General features: G+C 42.0%; 1 long non-coding RNA gene across 1 annotated transcript in view; it reads right to left on the bottom strand.

Moving 5' to 3' along the window:
* Positions 1-19487, bottom strand: part of LOC130545663 (uncharacterized) — a 39026-nt gene that overhangs the window by 14374 nt on the left and 5165 nt on the right. Inside the window, exon 3 of the long non-coding RNA XR_008961686.1 lies at positions 17650-17725. This is a non-coding gene — a long non-coding RNA (uncharacterized LOC130545663). The remainder of the gene's footprint in view (positions 1-17649; positions 17726-19487) is intronic.

The following is a 19487-nucleotide window of genomic DNA, read 5'->3' as shown; positions in this document are numbered from 1 at the left end:
CAATTCCTGTGTAAAAACTCCCTTAAAAGACACTTCCGTATTTATTGCTGATCTTTCATTTATAAAGGGTTTTCATGTTAGCAGTTGCATCTGCGTGGCACCGATCGATTCTCTCGCTGCCTCGCTCATATAAACCGTTTCTCCTCTGCTAATGTATCTCCATAACCTCCTGCCTCTCGTGTGCTTCTCCGCAGTCAATAAACGTTGGAAATGCAATCCGTCTCTGAAATCTCACTCCATTCACTTACTGTAAAGCTGAATATTTGTGGGCACTGACATGTGGAAACAGGATGGATCTGTTGTGTGTAGCGAAGCGTCTCTTACAGCAGACGTGAGTTTGACGAATGTCCATCCAAACTCTTCCTGTCACACGATTTCTCACCGCCTCCGTTGCATTAACGATTCTCATATTAATCTCTATTTTGCGAGACACCGCGATTCACCTGCTCTTACGTTTTCTAATTTGCTGCTGAAAAGGTAGAACACAAATAAAGCATCGGATATAGTGACTGTGACATTTCACCGTGAGATGTATAGTACACGTTTGTGTAAAATCGATTTGGCATTTGTGACAGATGAGTCTGATGAGGCGAGTTCGTTGACTTTGAAGTGCACACCAGTTATGTATGCAGAATGCATGTTTCTGTTTTGGGACAATCTGTACCCCGTCACCTCTGTGACCCCTGTGATGCGTTTCCTGAACGCAGGCTGGTTAAATTAGCAGCACCTGATCCGTGAACACATCAGTCCATTCACAGCAGGTCCCTCATCACATGGTTATCATTAGAGTCAGAGGCATGCAGGAACCACACACAAAAAGTAAGATACGCATGGACACACACACACACACACACCTACAAAGACAACGTAGACACACTCACGCACACACAAACTCACGCACACAACTGAAAGATACTCACAAACGAGACACACACACATGTGCACACAAACATACTCACACACACGTGCACACATGCACGCACACACACCTCATCCAGATCAGGATATGCCACCCTGGTGTAATCTTCCATGTACTCCTGGATTACGGTGAAATGAATGTGCGTTAGCTCACTTTTTTATTTTTGGACTTTCAAAAAATATCGTTCTGTACAATTTATAACCTTTTTTGCCTGTGGGGGCCCCCACGGTGACACAAGTCCCCATGAGTTGGTGTGCATTCAGGTCCCCACCGGGATATAAAAACGAGGCCACTTCTGTGTTTAATTCAACTCATCTTTAATGTTATTCTTTCATTTACCTTTATATTTACGTACATGTTTCTAATACTGGCATATCATTTATCTGCTCATTTATTTTATACGTACAAACTCTGCTGTTGTGTATAGTTAATGTTTGTCGTTTATGTTTTGTTTAGTTCTGCAATCTGCGAAAAATATCACATATCCAAACATTCAGCTTACTACACAATAATACTTTAATGCTTGTAAATTTGACCTTAAGCTCTGGAAACAGTAAGGCGTGTCGCGTACGGTAAGTACACTAAGCTTAAGTGTCAATTATCTTCAAAGAGGTTACAAATTGCCTCTTGAAGATGATGACACCAGCCCATAGTGACAGGCTGATCCACACCTCAATACACTAAACACACTTTATCTTCCATCACTGTGAAAATAGAGCTAGTTATTACATCATAATCCTTTTACAGGCATCTGAGAGAGAGAGAGAGAGAGAGAGAGAGAGAGAGAGATGAAAAAACAACTGTCAGTTCATGTCTGGAGCACAAACACAGTTCATGTTTAAATGCATCTCACCGTGATGAAAGATGACAAACAGTTTATACACCACTGACGGAATAAAACAAACCCAAGTCAAGCTCTTATCCGATGCTCCGCTCCACTTCCGACAAATGAGCAATATCCCAGACGTCCCATTAAAACATCTCTTCTTTTAAAAAGCGCTAACCGTGTGAGGTCACGTGATGCTTCACTTCAGCTCGACGTGTGTTTGTGCAAAATCTCTCGTATCCTGTGTGGAATCAAAACCGCATTTAACCGTAGCGTCACACAGGCCCAGGAGCCTGTAATTACACAATCTGCAAGGATTAAAGCGACGTGAAGGAAACCGAGTCCTGATGTCAATCACACATCTCTCTGCAAAATGTCCCTCGCAACACGTGAAAAAGAAACCGTCCCCCGTATGTTTAACTTTGTTGTACGCACTCTCACGTCACTCCAGACCATATGACTTTCATTTTTCCGTGGATCACAGACGGGAAGGTGCAGGATGATTTCACAACGCTCCGATCACTGTAACACACAGAGACTTTCAATGAATAGTGACACACAGCTAGTGACCTCAGAAGACACTGAATACAGCGCATAACTCAAATGAATAGTTCCGGTCCTTGATTATGATTGGTTGAGCTGCGTTGTGAATGACTCGAGAAACACACATCTGTGGCTTAATCACATCAGTAGTACTGCGGCATCGCATCTGTGTTGCTAGGCAACCACCTGTGGCATCATTTCTGAAGGACTACATTGCTTGGCGGAGGAATATTTTATATTTTATAAACCTTGCCAGAAGTAGTTTTTTCAAGATTGTTGTTTTTTATCACGTAATACACTTATAAACATTTCCAACCTACGACGAAATGTTATTTTGGTAACGTCTTTGCAAACAATTTAAATTATATTATTTAGTTAAATTATTTATAAATAAAAAAATAAGTATCCTGTATGTCTAAATATCTATTTTATTTCATTTAAATACATATTTTGATAACATATTTATATAATTTCCGGTATTCTCCACTGAAATATCTAGTAGAGATATGCAAATACATGAAAAAAAACTAAAAAAGTATTTAATATAATCAAAATAAAAGTCTTTCGGTTAATAAAGGATGAATGAATGATTTTTCTTAACTTTGGAATGCGTTAGTCTAACTATCTAAATGTTTCAAACCCATTGCATCTCAACTGCTTTCAGAGGTAATTCACCGTGCAAACATCTTCCTCCGTCAACTACACACATCATCTATCAGCAACCAAACAGGCACATCACATCATTATGACAGCACATCAGTACAACACTAATGTTCTGCACCGGACTGAAGATTGTTCTAGAAATAGCTCTTCATCGAGAATTGTTTTATTTCTTAGTCCTAAATAAACTCTTTTGGTTGACAACGCAAGAAACATACAGGGACAATCTGCAGAATGAAACTACAAACGTAAATCTGATCCGGTTGATGTGTGGATTCAGGAATGCCGTGTGGGTTCGGGAATTCAGCGTGTACGTGGTCAGTCCTGCATTCTGTGCATTAGAGGGGACGGGTGGCACACGGACAGATGCAGATTTGAAAGCGAATTCGCCGCTAGAACTAATAGGGAACACATGAGAGAGAGAGACAAACGCCGCCCCCAACCCTCAAAGCCCCATAAAACTCCATCATTACTGAACTGACCTTCATTTCTGTAAAGCATAAGTTCACCAAAAAATGAAAACTCATTTACAAACATGGAACGACTTTTCCTTAACAAACATTTACTATGGTTTTACTATAGTAAAAGTGAAGTAACCCCGAATTGATTATCATCTGCACTACCTACAGTTTAATACAAATATCATGGTTACTGTAGCAAAACTGGTTCATTTGAGGTTTCCGAGGTTATAATAATAAACAAACAAAAGAACACGGTTACTATTGTTAAACCTTGGTTCATTTTGTAAAGAACGGGTCTAAAACACTACAGAGTGAGTCAATAATGATTCAATCTTTGATTTTAAGGATAACTATTTTTTCAAAGCGACTTAAAAATATGGCTTAAATGTTAAATGTTTTAATTGACTGCGTGTTTTTATAGTCAACTCTCCAACAGACTCCTGACCGTGTCCCCTGGAGGCCACTAAAACTCGACGCCGCTTGCCATTCTGAACATATACTGGCCACAATTAAAATGTTTAGGGTTCGACAGCCAACATCAGGACAAACGAAACAATAGCATATTTGTTAAAGGCCTTAAGAGTTTCCACACACGCCGTGTCCAATATTCTTCTGCATCCAGTCAGAGCAGTAAAAACCTTCGATCCATAAAGAGGACAAATGGAGCCAGCAGACGACCTTCTCTGATTATAAAAGAAGAGGCATTGTTTTCTCTCACACACACATGCATAACATTCAGCACACGCAAAGCTTTATGTGCGTGCGTGCGTGTGTGCCGGGGGACCGTCAGGCGCTGTAAGTGGAGATCGCAGAATAACTCAACAGCTGCTCAGAGTTTTGGCTGCATCTCCGGCAACTGCGATTATACGGAACAAAGCGAGAATGCGATCAAACTGTCAGCTCTCCACGCACGTCTGTCTCCACCTATTTGCGTTGAAGCTTCGCCTCTCGCCCCGCCGTGTCTTAAACTCTCAAATCTCCGGCAATTAATTCTCATTCTGTCTGTCACTACTGAGCTCTGATCACAAGCCACCCCCTATCAGACATCACAGCGAGCGTTTGACCATAGCCAAAACCGCTTTCGCACAATCGCCGACTAATTCCGTTCATACATCTCGTGTCTTAAACGCCACCGTCGGACCCACAGGTGCTGAAAGCTTCTTTTGACAGCCCACCTGAGTGGAGTCGGGCTTTTCCTAGCCTCTTCACAAAGGAGGTGTGACCTCGCTGTGTTTCACCTGTAACAAGAGACTGCTTGAATAACGGGGAAACGCTTTCAAACAAAGGCTCCTTACACTCGATATCTCCGGCTAATCCACCACGATGACACAAACATTCAAGACTTTACAGGTGCGTTCAAAGAGCCCGTCAGTGACCTATCGGAGTGCACAACAAACACAACAATGACCAAAAAGAATTTCATTGCCTTACTTTAGGGTTCTCCAAAAAAACTTCACAAAACCCAGATGAGTGGAAGCAACACCTTAAAACCAACCTTAAAATATTTAGTTGAATTTCACAAAGCAGTGAGATGTGCAAGTCATAATTAGCCCTTATGGGCCTACAGTATATCAATAAAGAAATAAGAAATCGTGGTTTGCATTAAGAAGAAAAAAGAAGAAACTGTTTTAGAATCATTAAGACTTCCCATTATGACAATATTAAAATAACACATTTTTATTAATTAAAACAAAAGAGGCACAAAATTTATTGCAGTAAAAAAAATATTTCACAAATTAAATTAACCGCAGTTTTGAATTTCCAGAAAAGTTTTTTACTATAATGAAGTAAAAAATTACAAATGTACACAAATGAAAATCACTATAGAAAAGGCACAAAACGTGCCTAATTGTAAATAAAACCACCGTCAAAATGCTTTTAAAAATTTTACATACATTTATGTATTTTATACGTCATTTTCTTTAGACAAAATATAATTTCTTATTTTTTGAACCAAACAAATACTTAAGGGATAATTCACAAATCACAAAAAAGGAAAATCCTTTCATCAATTACTCACTCTCAAGTCATTCCAAACCAGTACCACTTTCTCTCTGCAGAACACAAAACAAGATATTTTGAAGAACGTTGGTAACCAAACAACATTGACAAATACATTTCTCAAAATATCTTCTTTTGTGTTCCAAAGAAAAGTCATATATTGGATTTAAACGACATAAGGATGAATAAATGATGAAAGATTTTTTGTAAATAGCGCAGCCTTCGTTTTCTACTTAAGGTATTTCCATAGTTTAACATATGCATCAGGCCCAAATCATATCCAGCATACCTGCAGCTTCAGGAGATGGCTGTGTCTCAATCAGCTCTCTTGTTCAGTAGTCAGGGCACTGACCAGGGAGTCGACCATTTTAAGGGCCGTCTCATTCGCGATTTCGGGAGCAAGTGAGCTGATCGCGCCAATGCGCACGCACCTTCATTTCTGCGCGCTTTTCTCAAGCACTTGACTCCAGCGCGCTACACAAACACACGACCCATCACATAAACACAGTTATTCCGCGTTATTCTCCAGCTCATGTTACTGTCTGACAGGAAGATTAACAGGCCGGTTGTGGCACAGCTCGCCCCCATCCCAACGCCCTTTTAAGGACAACGGTATTCAGCGCCTTCGGGTGTCAACGCCAAGACACGGCCAATGGCTTCCACATGGCACCCTCAACTGCTCTCGTGTCTCGATCATGTTAAATGACACGTCTGTGAAGTCGTACACTGCTTCAGCATTCTGCTTACTGATGTCAGAAGCAATTACATCAAGTGAAGGTTTGCGCGTGTTTCATTGACGTCTACGCAATCTGCAACCCGATACCACATGCATCACCAAAGAGGCAATTAGCGCGCGATCGTGTGTCGTGGTGTATGATCATGCAAGTAATTGTTTTTGTACCCTGATATAACAGGCTTTTCTGCGATCTCAGGTGCGCGGCTTCTCAGGTGCGCGTCTCCTCCCCGTAGGTGCGGAAACATTATACGGCGCGGGCGCGGAGAGATCGGGGCTTAACTGCAGACGCAGTGATTCTATTGCGATCGGAGAGGATTACTGCTAAATCCCCTTCATTCAAACACTTTCTCTGCACCGCAGACCAAACAGGAACACAGGTGTTGTTGAGATTGACAGGTAGCCTACCGCGATCAATGCGTCACATTGTGTCGAGGGGAAACGACAGAAAACACACGACTGTCAGACAATCCCACAGCGCTCGCGGCCATCTGAGGTTATTTTAAATAAAGTACTTGAGGTTTCCAGAGTTTTATGCGCTCTGACCTGACCTTCTCAAGGAACATCAACACTTCTGCAGTCTGCCGCCAACTCGCGCTATCCAAACAAACCTGGGGATGGAGAACGCTTCACTCAGCGTGTTTATTTGACTTCAGAGAGCAAAGGGTTTATTTGTCAGGCTTTGGTTGCATCCTGCTAATGCAAGCGCTAACGGCAAAGAGGCTCGTGTGTCATTCTGAAGGGCTTGGATGATCGTAAACGCACATATTAGTGCTGTTAAGTATACATAGGTATGCATACATGCACACAAATATACACACACACACATAGCCTACATACATGCACAAAGTGCATACATACATACATGCACATACACATACAACACAAACTTACATATGTGAATAAATACATACTGTATGTATTTAAATGCATAAATACAAACGTGCATGCACACAAAGAACAACAACAAGTGTTTTCTCATCCCTTTTAAAAGTAAAAAAACAATTATTTGCTACCTGACCATGCACAATGTTATGGTTAGTTGCATTTTATTATTTGTTATTAAGCGTTGTTATCTTGTTGTCTGTAACCCCTTCAGAACAGATCTGTAATCCACTTTAGAACTGCTGTCATGAAGAATATAATCATTCAATTATGAATAAGACTTCACTTCATGGAGCCTCATTATGATAATAAGACACCATTGAGCAGTTTATGATCAAACAGCAATTGGGTAATTTTCTTAATTGAAAAATGAGGGCTTTCAAACTGCAGGTGTTACTTCTCAGCAGTCGTCACACCTCGAGATCAGAGCGGAGTGAAGATGTTTTTCTTATGCCAAAGGGAATCCGTCAGGATCAAAGAACAAGGAAGCTGCTCATGAGTGAGACAGACACAGCTATAAAACAGAAAAAGGCTCTGGACCCTGAAATGCCCCGACACATTTCAGCACAACAGCGTCTGGCCACCTGGCCGAACCGAAACCAGCATGAGACCTCTAGACTCATCCTGATGTGTGTCTCTGTTTACCCGAGAGGCCCTCGGCCCGGAGGAGCCGCTCTCGCTGGATAGACACACGGCTGGATTTCAGTTAAGTCTCACGGCGTGGCAGATTGATTCTGCGGTAAAAATAATTAGCGGGGCGTGACTCGCTCACCGGGTGAGTGCCGGGTCAGGGCCCTGAACGACAGCACTAATGAAACGCTCGGTTCCTGCTCACCTACGACATCATACCAGCCGGACAGAAACACTGATGTTCTAGAGAGAAATAAAGAAATATTAACATTACGTTCTACTTTCTGTAGTTAAAGGGATAGTTTACCCAAAAATAAACTTTCTTTCTTTCTTACTTTCTTACTTTCTGCAGAACACAAAAGAAGATATTTTGAAGAATGTTGGTAACCGAACCATGGCGGTACCCATTGACTTGTATGGTTTTGAATCCATACAATATAAGTGACTGGGTACCACCATTGTTTGCTTATCATCATTCTTCAAAATATCTTCTTTTGTGTTCTGCAGAAGAAAGAAAGTCTTAGGGCCCTATCGTGCGCCAGGCGCAACGCGAGTGTATTTTGCTAGTTTCAGTCCGACGCAGTTAACGTTTTCACGTCCTGCGCCACGTTGTTTAAATAGAAAATGCATTTGTGCCCATTTGTGCGCCCATGGGCATGCCGGTCTGAAAACGAGGTGTGTTCAGGCCCATTGTTGTAGCGTTGGTATTTTGAGGCAACTGAAATAGACTGCGCCACCGACCAACTGAAACCTGGTCTAAAGTCAATGGCGCAATATGTTTTTGGTTATTTAAAGAGCGTGTTAGTAATATGCGCCTATAGGCGGGTGCACAACGCTCGTATATTCTTCTTATTACACATAGAGAATAGGGACAACCGTTATAGACCACGCTGCCTGGTGCGCTGACAGTTTTCCCCGTCCTTAAACTAGCAAAAGTGGATTCGGAAACACCCACTTGCGCCATGCGCCATGCGCTTTAGACCGTGACAGATTTCTCATTTTGGGGTGAACTATCACTTTAACTAGGCCTATTTTTTCTTATTTGTTAAGTATAGGCTTGGTCAAAGAATGATAACTATAAATGTAACCTTGTCAACTTAAAAAAACTTTTTTAGCTATAAAAAATAACTATATTGGTGCTCACATCAATGCATGATAACGTTATGTTTATTCTACGCATGCATGCTGCAGTTTCACAGCTCTCACTAAATCCTTGGTGTTTTGAGTCAGACGACATTACGTGGCATGTTTTTTTGGTGGTTAGGTTTAGGGTGTGGGTTAAGGTAAGGGTATCGTAAGACTCGAAACACCAAGGATTTAGTAAGAGCCCAGTCTCACATTTTAAATATCCGGGCCCTTTGAATTCAAGTGGATTTTGATTGGCTGTCAAAGTTTTATGATTTAATAGTCGGTAAAAAAAAAGCTCTAAAAGGGATCCCAGTGATGGTCCTCTAGATATCATTATAGTTGAGATGTGGACTCAATTCTCTCAAATTTGAAACAATTTTATAGTTATTGTCCATAGTGTGAATTGGCCTTACATCATATATAAATATACATTGTTTTGCAGTGCTTTTGTGTATTTTTATTTGTTTAATTAATGATCAATATCAGCGTCTGCGAGTTCTCAGCAGCAACAGAAGAGAAACACACAGGCGTGACATTACAAAGGCAGAGCCAGAACTGTGCTGGAAACCCAAAATCAACATTCACCAATTACGGGGGTTAATTGTGTTTACGAAGAAACAGCTGGTTTAGATTACCATCAGACTGCTTCTATAAAAACACACTAACTCTAAACACAAAGACAATCTGTGAATCCACAAAGCGCCCACACGGACGACAACCACAACAGTTCCAACCCGCTGTCCCGTTCTGTGCACATTTAATATCGCAAAACATTGAAAATCCATCAATGTTATGAGATATCACGAACACAGATTAGATACAAAATTACATCATGACGTTCATATTCTTATCCTGCCAAATGTCTGTTTGAATTTGTTTTATTATATTTTTCAACACATTCTTGAATTGGTGATCCAACAGATGGGATCAAACTTTAATATTTGCTTATCAAATTAGATTCCAGTAGGTAAGAGGACATGCTGAAACAATTCACAGGGAAAATACTCACTACTGAAGGTGAAAGTATAGTCCGTCCGTCCGCGCCGCCGCATGATGTAATTTTCCGCAAACCCCATCTGCATGAAGCCCAATCTTTGAGACCGCGCAGACGGAACGCGTACAACACCCATCCAGTCTGCGCGGACACGTGTGTGCGTGACGGAGATGTACGAGGAAAGTTAACTTTACCCAGGCCTTAACTCTCCTCCAGGGTCAGGACCAACTGGACGAATGTTTCGTACATCAGTTCCTCATAAGTTCTATTTGCACTTCATCACTAAAAGCAGCTTTCCATCTCGGCGTGCCTAGAACCACGCAAACCTGAACTCAGAAGAACCAGACTTTCACCAAACCCTGTACCGCACACATTCCCAACACATGCTGGTCAAATAAAGCCATATACAGTTACCTACTGTTTCATATAAATCAATGTAAAAAAACAACACGTCATCAAAATTAAAACCGAGCAGGGAAAAATGAGGGAACTCCAGACTCGTCTAGTGTTAATGTCAAAGTCATGGATACTTTAAAAAAACACAGCTGGTACAATTTACCATCCTGAACTTGTCATTCTAAGTTCAATAATGTCGAAAAATTCATTTTCCACCGTTAATGCGTGGCACTGCAGACGTAAAGCGGGCGGCAGTGGTGAGATTTAAGACACGTAGAGGAGGAAAACACAAACTCCCTTTATAAGCGTTCTGCTCTGGCACCTCCAGCCGGTCCCCCAGACTCTCGCGCCACTCCGATTTGTTTTTCCTGAAACTCTCCCCCCTGTTTTTCATTTATTTACCATGACACAATGTTAATCAGATCCAACCAGGATTTTAACCCAGGCCTCCTGTTGGAAGGTGGAGTATGAGCTACTTCTTGAGTCGGGTACCGGCGTAACCCTCCTTGACCCGCCCCGTCACCCCCCTGTCCATCTTGATGGGCTTGTGCTCATGACACCGAAGATCTTCATCCAAAATAAAAGACTCTCCAAACCCTCTCTGATTACCCCACGGGTCAAAGTTTTATCATCGACAGCAGTTTTCTGGACAGCAGGACAAGCAGTTTCGCTTTCCATGTGATCTCACAACCCACTGGATCGCCTCCAAACCTCTTCCTAGAATAACACTGGTACCTCAACAGCGGGCGTCTGTATGTGACGGACTGCCGCGAGTGATTGATGACTGTATTCGTGAAGTGCTGTAGAATTCTGCCACTGCCGGGTGTGAAAGCAGAGGGGGGGTGAGAGAGAGAACCACTTTACCGGCCGTCATCATTAATATTAGTAGTTATTTCTCTGCAGTGGACACGCTCCAGCTGAGCTCGGACGTCGGGCGTGGTCATCCAGCGCCGAGGGGTTTTCCATGCAGTAAGTTGTCCAGGTATGTGTAATGAAATCCCTGCACTTGTTTTGAAAGCTATTGGAGTTTCACTCATTTTACATTTGAGGCTGAAGGTCTGCGGGACTGATGATGGATGTCAAGGCCGATATGATCAGTAAATATCACACTCTCGACACAGCAACAGAGTTGTTACATCTCAAAACCAAAGTAAAACGTAAACTAATAAACACAACATATTTCCATTGCTTTAAATGCATAATATTAGCCAACTGCATCTTAAAACTGTACATTTAGAAAATCACCCATGACAACAGATTATTCTGGTTGATTTAGTTTCCGTATGAACCGATATGTTTTGTAAAAAGGGCTACACAAATAAACGTGAACTCAATTAAATGGTTTTAATGCTCAATTACGAAGTCGAAATTGTATTTTTTTGGCTTTATGTATGAATATATTAGCCTTAAGGAAATCTATAAACTAGTGTGCTCCAAAACATTCATAACATTTACATTTACAAGATAAGAATTATTCATTATTATTATTATCATTTTTCCCTTCTCATCCTTCCAAGCTTCATGCCACAGAAGAACCATTTTTGTTTTCCAAGGAACAATTTACTCAAAGGTTCTAATAAAAACATTTCTTTCTAACTTTTTTATAATCTAAAGAACCTTTTTTCACTACAAAGATCCTTTTGTGAAACAGAAAGGTTCTTCGGAGGCTGTTGAGTTCCTGGTTTTATGAAGTCCCTCCTTCCGAAACGTTCTGATTGGTCAAGCTGAGCCAGTCTTTTGTGATTGGTGCACCGCTTAGAGTGTGTGTTAAGATGTCCCGCCCATTACCCTATCCGTGTTCCAGGGGGCAGGGTCAATGTAAATTTTGGGATTCATGATGTCACTAACCCAGGAAAAAGTTGTAGTCCCGAGCCGTTTATTGTAGTCTTTAAAAAGTGATTTCTGTTAAAGAAAATATCTTCCTTTTCTGTGAACTTTGAGCGTTGCGACTTGGCAGATGTCGTTTATGCTCAAACAGCTATACTACTCGCTTACTAAATTTAAAGTAAAATTCCATCAGCCACAAAATGCCACAAAAACCCTGTAACCCCTGGAACAAAAGCACGCGAGGCCCGCAGCTGGTTTATCCTCCAATTTCCTGCAGTCTAAACTCTCATTAATTGAAGCGGATCTTTATGTGAACTACCGTAGCACAGCCTTCTGCAGGTGGACGTCCTGAAAACAACTGTTCAAACAAACGGCACAGATCCTGATCCTATTTCAAACAAACACGAGCGAGAGGGAATTTCTCCCACATTATTCCAAAGCCTTGTTTTCTGTCCGTCTTCCACAGGAGATATTCATCTGGCTCTGGAAAAAGCACGGCCGCCGATTTGTTTTGTACATGAAGGAGGTTTTAAAGGATGACAGAGGTTGTAGGGGATGATTTTGCTTGGACTTTTTAAAATAAAGGTTTCTGTTGGGCTGTACGGTTCATACCCTGTTGAAAAAAACAGCATATGCTGGGTTAGGTATGTTTTGATGCTGGTTTGACCAGCTTAAACCAGCTATGGACCAGCACATGACCAGCTAAGGACCAGCTTAAACCAGCACAAACCAGCATCAAAACATACCAAACCAGCATATGCTGTTTTTTTCAAAAGGGTAAGGAACGTTCAGCATCCTTTCTAATTGCACAAAGGTTCTAAAGGCTAAAAATGTCTGAAAGAATCGATTCTTTTAAGAAACTGTTGACTAAAAGCACCTTTATTTTAAAGAGGGTACCCGGTACAGTAGAGCAAACCCGCTCTCGACAGCAAGTTACAAATCCAAAATCACACACATTCTTCACCACATTGACCTAAAGTAAATTTACACCTTACACTGGAAACAAACACACAGCAAATCTGGCAAAACGTGGGGTGGAAAAGATATTCAAAAGTGCTATTATTAAAAACAACTTCTCGCTTCAATGTTCTGTTATTTGAAAGTCTTTAAAAATGTTTTCATTGGTGGGTAAAATAAGTCAGGCGCAGATTGAATTGCTTGCAGGCCACCCGACAGCAAGGTTATTTCATCACACGATCCTAAAAATGAAGATTACAAGATACGAGTCAATTAAACCACAACATAATTAAACAAATGCTGGACACACATTTGTGCTTCACCTGCAGCAGTAACGCATTCTCGACACAATAAACCCTGTTGAGATTGTTGATACTTAATTCTTGCTCCGTTCCCCTTTTAAAATAAATATCTTGACATACCGGATATTGTGCGAGAGTTGTAGGCGCTTTGAATCGCCAATGAAGAGATGACCTCTACCTCTCTGCACTGTCGACACGGTCTTCCAGGAAAATGATTAGCAATTACAGCTCTGTTATTGTTATAATATCAGTGGGGCTTACGCACGAAGGGTAAGAAATACAATACAAGAACATCATCTTCAATGTCATCATCTACTCTGACGGATGTATTTGTAGCGCAAACAGCAGTGATTTTGAGAGCGGCGAGACTGTAGATACACATACATAAATGCATATTAAACCATTCCAAAAACATTAACGTTTCCACAATTTTGGAACAGTCCACATTTTAGTTGCCATCAATGACGCTAAAAATCAAGAATTCTTTTCAAGATGCCACAATACAGAAACAACCATTAACCATGCTCAATATACTTCATGACAAAAAGAATCAAATCAGAGTAAAATATACTCAGGGACTTGGACATTTATATCGCATTAGAAACTGACTGAAAAATACAATAATTAGTAACTGCAAAAAATCACTACAAACTGCATACATCATACACAAACACAACATTTCAAGACAATTTTCAAGCTATAGTTGAGTCATGTGGTCTCATGTTGCGCATTTGTTCTTTCTGAACAAAAGAAAGCTATTCAGGTTTGGAATGACACGGTGGGTGAATAAACGACTGAATTTTTCATTTCTGGATGAACTATTCTTTTAAGCGTAAAAATAAAGTATACATCTTCGCCAAATGTATCTGACAAGGGGACACTGTGTTTTGTTTGGCCATCGCCTGGAAGCGAGTTCTGATACTGAAATGGATTCATTCGTATATTTGTTCAGCTGTTCTAAGGTGAACGCGAGCCAAGACGCACACGTTGTCGTCAGAATAAGACGGCGGACATCTCAGACAGAGATACCAACAATTTCTGATCGAGGAGAGCCATCCAAAACTACCTAGAGAAGCTCGACTCTGGATGTCGTAGGATCTAATTTGCGTTGGCCGGCTTCCTAATCCCGACAATATGTGCCGAAAGCTGCCAAGCATTCCTGCTCTCTTTAACCTGTGTGGACGCCAGCATACGCCATGTGTCACTTGGCTATTAATATGTCGTCTGATTGAGGGGAACGGACCCAGCTGCACAGTTTCCATCCTGGAGTCAAAAAAAACTTAAGAGCACTTCAATGAGACTCATTGTGGACGGAGGCAAACATGTGACCCGTTTGGCCCAAACTAGAAGAAACACCTGATAGCTACACCTGCGTGATTCAACTACAGCTGAGCGGTTGTATCTACTGTATCCAACGTTTACTATAGTAAAACCATGGTCGATTTTCTTAAGGTCATACAGAAGTTAATGCAGTCATGGGCACATTTTCTGGAATCGTCCATGTTCCAGGATATGCAAATAACCGTCAGATAATCCAGCCACATCAATGTCTGGGCGGGAGGATCCGTGTCACAGCATTTTAATCTCTATTATGCAAATATCCAAAGGTTATGAGGATCACGCAGGAGTCTGATCACACGCAAAGCTCAGATATCATTTGATAATCCAGGTACAGATACAGTACGAATGTTCATCCGAATGCACAACACATGTGCAATGCATTTGAATGTCTCATGAAAGGGCATGAGGATGGATGAAGTGTGTGTGAAGGCGTCATATCTCATCTGGTTCTCTTTTCGCTCATGCACTCCCTGTCAAAATCGTTTAGAGGAAGCGCGTAGGCTCGTGTTACCAACACTTCCGGTCCGGAGGAGCGGACACGCTGGACTAATGGAAAAGAACCAAGTTTTGAAAAGGATATTTAACCAAACAATCTACTGGGCACACAATATCTGGAGGAACTGATCCACAAATGACAAAAAAAAACACTTAAGAAATATACATCAGCTCTGTTCTTAAGAGAGTTTCTGAAACGGAAAAAGATGATCGTCTGAAAGCAGAAGGAAGCTGCTGCCAGAGGAGCTGTTTCTGAATGTGGAGATTTGGCAGACGGTTTCTCTGACAGCTTCTGTAAACAGATCGAGCTCTAGACATCCTCTCGCATTAACCTTTACGGGAAACTTTATTTTACACACCTGCAGCTACACAACAAGAATACAGCAGAGAAACGCAAACATTTGGAGAGCTACCTGTTCACATCAGAGCGCATGGACAGACTCCAGACCTGAAGACAACAGACTGAACAAGATGCCTGGATGACATCTACACATACTGTACACAACATGAGCAGCCTCACAACCACAACTCAATACATCTCAACTTATACTCAACTCCAGATATACACATACATACACACATTTAACATACACACACTCCCTTAACTCAATACTCACACAAACAACTCAACATACGCTCACACACTCATTCAACATACACAAACAACTTGACTCATTCAGTACAGGAAACACATACAGTATCTTAACCCAACATACATACTGTAAACATATACAAATATAACTCAACTTACGCTCACACACACTTAACTCAACATACACACACGCAACCTACACACACTCTCAACGCAACCTACACACAAAACCTACACACTCTCAACATGACCTACACACAAAACCTACTCACACTCTCAATGCAACCTACTCACACTCTCAACGCAACCTACACAAAACCTACACACACTCTCAACGCAACCTACTCACACTCTCAATGCAACCTACTCACACTCTCAATGCAACCTACTCACACTCTCAACGCAACCTACACAAAACCTACACACACTCTCAACGCAACCTACTCACACTCTCAATGCAACCTACTCACACTCTCAATGCAACCTACTCACACTCTCAACGCAACCTACACAAAACCTACACACACTCTCAACGCAACCTACCCACACTCTCAATGCAACCTACTCACACTCTCAATGCAACCTACTCACACTCTCAACGCAACCTACACAAAACCTACACACACTCTCAACGCAACCTACCCACACTCTCAATGCAACCTACTCACACTCTCAATGCAACCTACTCACACTCTCAACGCAACCTACACAAAACCTACACACACTCTCAACGCAACCTACCCACACTCTCAATGCAACCTACTCACACTCTCAATGCAACCTACTCACACTCTCAACGCAACCTACACAAAACCTACACACACTCTCAACGCAACCTACCCACACTCTCAATGCAACCTACTCACACTCTCAATGCAACCTACTCACACTCTCAACGCAACCTACACAAAACCTACACACACTCTCAACGCAACCTACCCACACTCTCAATGCAACCTACTCACACTCTCAATGCAACCTACTCACACTCTCAACGCAACCTACACAAAACCTACACACACTCTCAACGCAACCTACCCACACTCTCAATGCAACCTACTCACACTCTCAATGCAACCTACTCACACTCTCAACGCAACCTACACAAAACCTACACACACTCTCAACGCAACCTACCCACACTCTCAATGCAACCTACTCACACTCTCAATGCAACCTACTCACACTCTCAACGCAACCTACACAAAACCTACACACACTCTCAACGCAACCTACCCACACTCTCAATGCAACCTACTCACACTCTCAATGCAACCTACTCACACTCTCAACGCAACCTACACAAAACCTACACACACTCTCAACGCAACCTACTCACACTCTCAATGCAACCTACCCACACTCTCAATGCAACCTACTCACACTCTCAACGCAACCTACCCAAAACCTACCCACACTCTCAATGCAACCTACCCACACTCTCAATGCAACCTACTCACACTCTCAACGCAACCTACACAAAACCTACCCACACTCTCAACGCAACCTACTCACACTCTCAATGCAACCTACTCACACTCTCAAGGCAACCTACACAAAACCTACTCACACTCTCAACGCAACCTACACACTCTCAATGCAACCTACTCACACTCTCAATTCAACCTATACAAAACTTACACACACTCTCAACGCAACCTACACACACTCAACGCAACCTACACACACTCAACGCAACCTACACACACTCTCACTACAACCTACACTACAACGCCGCAGTTAAATCCAACAGCAGAAAGAATCAAACATACTCCATACACTACAGACATAACATCATATGTAAAGCATATTCAGCACACATATACATCAGCAAAATGTAATAACCTGCTCCATCCCTGAGACCACTTTCCTGACATCAGCGCTATTCTTAAATCTTGCCAATATTTATCAAAGTATTCCAATGAGAGTTAATAAAGATTGCCATTAAAACAATGTTACCTTTGAGATGGAAATGGGTCTCCTCAGAGAGTGTGGCGCTGGTGTTTCAGGAACGGTAGAAATCCCCCACAATGCACTGCAAAAAAATGTCATAATCAAAACCTACAGTCCAATTCATTAGAAAGATCATTTCAAGAAGCGATGATGGCACTGTTGCCCGTCTGATTTAATTATGTCTGATGTCGGCTGTGGTCTGATCAATCTGTATGGATCTCAGAGGGAGAAGGTTTGTATACAGTCCTGACGGAGCAAGACCTCTGCTGTAAATGGATCGATCTCTAGATCAATAGGTCCCTCTCTCTGGACACAGATCGCTTTTATTTATGGTGTGTGAACCATCAGCAAATCGCATCTCAACACCAATGATTTTAGTCTTCACACGTCTGAATGATCCAACGTGACAAAACATAGTTTTTACCGTTGTAAACGTGGGGTCAAAAATCTTTAAGATTGCAATGAAAAACTAGGAGTTAACATGTTAGGATTAGTGAAAGGAACAAACTTGTATGACCTCACAAAAACCAGATGTGAAAACAGCACAAAATGAATCTGTTTTCGTCCATTCAGACCTGGTTTCTTTCTTGAAAAGACAATGAACACATTAAAACCCCGCAAACAATTCGATTTATCCGCTCTGGATTCAGAGTTCGCTCAGTCTGTATATGGCGCAAGAAGCCTGACTCATCTGCTGATCTCACGGCAATCTCATTACGACTCCCAGCGCTGCAGAAATTAGATTTCAGCTCCACTCCACACACTCCTCGCTCTTCCTCTAATGGGGGCCACTCTCACGGTCTCGCTGGGATTCGAAGACGTTCCGGGCGGCCTGCAGCTTGAACTAATTCCCCACCTCTTTTCTTCCCATCCGTTCGCACTAAACAGATTGAATATCTTCTCTCACATCTACGGGAGGTTTTAACCACAGTAGGTGAGAGCTCCGAGCTTCACCCAAGGCAGAACAACATGGGCGCTGTTCTGTGAGCGTACTGTGAATCAGCTTACGTTCAATACGTCGTGAATAAAACCTTATTTTATCATAAACGCCAAACTGAATAGAGACTCATCTCAAGTTTTCCGAGCTTTGCGGCTGTGATTCTGAAGCCCTCTGAAGCGTCTGCGCTCTGATCCTTTGATGAATGGATGGACTCAAAGACATACACAAGCCGAGAGCCGTGTCACAACAGCGATTGTGTTTCAAAGCAATTGCTCGTGAGCTTTTGTGGATGTGACAGTGAAGGAACGTCTGCCGGTCAGAGAAGCCAGCGGAAGGGAAGAGGGAGGATGTCTGGTGTATGCAGGCGAGCCCCTCTTCCCATCACATAAACACATACCTGAGCAAAACTGTGAAACTAGAAACCGTACTGGAGAGCAGGGGCGGACTGGCCATCTGGCATACTGGGACTTTTCCCAGTGGACCGTAAACGCATGGACCAAAACGCAAACACGAATGCACCCCAACCCCCCCTACTTCGAACGGACTGAATAGACGTAGGGATGCTCTTTGGCAAGAATGCCAGGGCCAATTTTAAGTACCAGTCCAGCCCTGCTGGAGAAAGAAGGAAGAGAGAGAGAGAGAGATGGAAAAGCCATCACTGAGACCCAAACTTTCCTGTGTTGTTCTGGCTTCTGTTTCTCCTGGAAGCCGGGAATAAAGATGTTAATATTATTCATTAACTGGTTTCTTTCATAAAAAATGAACCAAATTATTTTCATAACATGTGTTCCCATTATGTGATATAATGTGCATATAAATATGAATGAAACACTCTTGCGCTGCAACTGAATAAAATGACAGATAAATACAGCACAGTTCGACAACCAGTTAAACTTCACATAGG

This window comes from Triplophysa rosa, linkage group LG22 (genome assembly GCF_024868665.1).
Source record: "Triplophysa rosa linkage group LG22, Trosa_1v2, whole genome shotgun sequence".
Lineage (NCBI taxonomy): Eukaryota > Metazoa > Chordata > Actinopteri > Cypriniformes > Nemacheilidae > Triplophysa > Triplophysa rosa.
This window is presented reverse-complemented; position numbering and strand designations above follow the sequence as displayed.